This window comes from Arachis duranensis, chromosome 10 (assembly GCF_000817695.3).
Source record: "Arachis duranensis cultivar V14167 chromosome 10, aradu.V14167.gnm2.J7QH, whole genome shotgun sequence".
NCBI lineage: Eukaryota > Viridiplantae > Streptophyta > Magnoliopsida > Fabales > Fabaceae > Arachis > Arachis duranensis.
The window spans coordinates 55,075,537-55,077,976 of NC_029781.3; the positions used below are offsets into that span (position 1 = coordinate 55,075,537).

Genomic DNA, 2,440 nt, shown 5'->3' on the forward strand with positions numbered 1-2,440 from the left:
ATGGAGGACCTTGTTTCAGTCATGAAACTTTGAGTGGTTTTGATTAGATCAGAGACCATGGTTGCTAAGTCAGAGGTATTCTGCTTAGAGCTCTCTGTCTGTTGCTGAGAAGATGATGGAAAGGGCTTGCTATTGCTAAACCTGTTTCTTCCACCATTATTGTTATTGAAACCTTGTGGAGGTCTCTGTTGATCCTTCCATGAAAGATTTGGATGATTCCTCCATGAAGGATTGTAGGTGTTTCCATAGGGTTCTCCCAATTCAGGGTTGTAGGTGTTTCCATAGGGTTCTCCCATGTAATTCACCTCTTCTATTGACGGATTCTCAGGATCATAAGCTTCTTCCTCAGATGAAGCTTCCTTAGTACTACTTGGTGCATTTTACATTCCAGACAGACTTTGAGAAATCATATTGACTTGTTGAGTCAATATTTTGTTCTGAGCCAGTATAGCATTCAGAGTGTCAATCTCAAGAACTCCTTTCTTCTGACTAGTCCCATTGTTCACAGGATTTCTTTCAGAAGTGTACATGAATTGGTTATTTGCAACCATTTCAATTAGTTCTTGAGCTTCAGTAGGCGTCTTCCTCAGATGAAGAGATCCTCCAGAAGAGCTATCCAAAGACATCTTGGACAGTTCAGAGAGACCATCATAGAAAATACCTATGATGCTCCATTCAGAAAGCATATCAGTGGGACACTTTCTGATCAATTGTTTGTATCTTTCCCAAGCTTCATAGAGGGATTCTCCTTCCTTCTGTCTGAAGGTTTGGACTTCCACTCTAAGCTTACAAGAATTCAGCTAAGAACTGATGAGGATCTTCCATTGGAAGTCCATGGAACTTGCAATTCTGTTGCATTAGAGAAACTAATTGAGGCTTAAGCTCAAAGTTGTTTGCTCCAATGGTAGGGATAGAGATGCTTCTCCCATAGAAGTCGGGAGTAGGTGCAGTAAAGTCACCCAGCACCTTCCTTGCATTGTTGTTGTTTTCGGCTGCCATGGCTTCTTCTTCCTTGAAAATTTCTGTTAGGTCCTCAACTATGAACGTGTGCCTGACAACCACCTCCGTTCATAGAGATTTGTGCTTTAGCTTCTCTTAGCTTTCGCTTCAAGGTCCTTTCAGGCTTAGGGTTAGCTTCAACAAGAATGCCTTTGTCTCTGCTCCTGCTCATATGAAAGAGAAGAGAACAAAAAAATGTGGAATCCTCTATGTCACAGTATAGAGATTCCTTGAGGTGTCAAAGGAAAAGAAAAATAGAAGAAGGAGGTAGAAAAAAATTCGAACTTGATCAGATAGAGTTCGAATTGTGCTTTGAGAAGGAGTGGTACTCCAATAATAGAAGGATGTGAGAAAAGAGGAAGAAAATTTCGAAAATTAAGTTAAAAAGATTTTAAAAACATTTTGAAAAACCTTAATTGATTTTCGAAAACTAAAAGTGGAAAAGAAATCAAGTGATTTTTGAAAAAGATTTTGAAATTAGAAATAAAAAAAGATTTGATTGAAAATTATTTTGAAAAAGATGTGATTAAAAAGATATGATTTGAAAACAATTTTAAAAGATATGATTTGAAAACAATTTGAAAAGATATGATTTTTAAAAATTAATGACTTGCCTAACAAGAAAAGATATGATTCAAACATAAAACCTTCCTCAACAGAAAAGGCAAAAAATGTTCAATCAAATCATTAATTGTTAGTAAGTATCTTTGAAAAAGGAAAGAAATTGATTTTGAAAACATTTGATTGAAAAGATATGATTTGAAAAAGATTTGATTTTGAAAAACTTTGAAAACTTGAAAAAAATTGATTTTGAAAACAAAATCTTCCCCCTTTGCCATCCTGGCGTTAAACGCCCAGAATGGTGCACATTCTGGCGTTTAACGCCCAAAACAATACCCTTTTGGGCGTTAAACGCCCAACCAGGTACCCTGGCTGCAATACCCTTTTGGGTGTTAAACGCCCAGCCAGGCACCCTGGCTGGCGTTTAAACGCCAATCTGTCTTCTTCACTGGGCATTTTTGAATGCCCAGCTTTTTCTGTGTGATTCCTCTGCAGTATGTTCTGAATCTTCAATTCTCTGTATTATTGACTTGAAAAGACACAAATTAAAAATATTTTTGGATTTTTAATAATAAGGAATAATTAAAATGCAACTAAAATCAAATGCATGCAAGACATCAAACTTAGCAGTTTGTATACTACTGACACTAACAAGATGATAATGCACATGAGAAACAACAAAACACTCAAGTTAATAGAATTCAAAGATCAGAGCAATGAAATCATCAAGAACAACTGAAGATCAATGAAGACACATGCATGAATGCAATAAGAACAAAAAACATGCAATTGACACTAAACTTAAGATGAGACTCTAGACTCAAACAAGACATATTTTTGGATTTTATGATTTTGTAATTTTTTTTTTGTGCTAAATTAA

General features: G+C 35.9%; 1 non-coding gene across 1 annotated transcript; it reads left to right on the plus strand.

Annotated features, from left to right (window-relative positions):
- Positions 1 to 680: 680 nt before the first annotated feature.
- On the plus strand, positions 681 to 788 carry LOC127743706 (small nucleolar RNA R71). The gene has a single exon (XR_008005090.1). It is a non-coding gene; the product is annotated as a small nucleolar RNA R71 (small nucleolar RNA).
- The last annotated feature ends 1,652 nt before the right edge of the window (positions 789 to 2,440 follow it).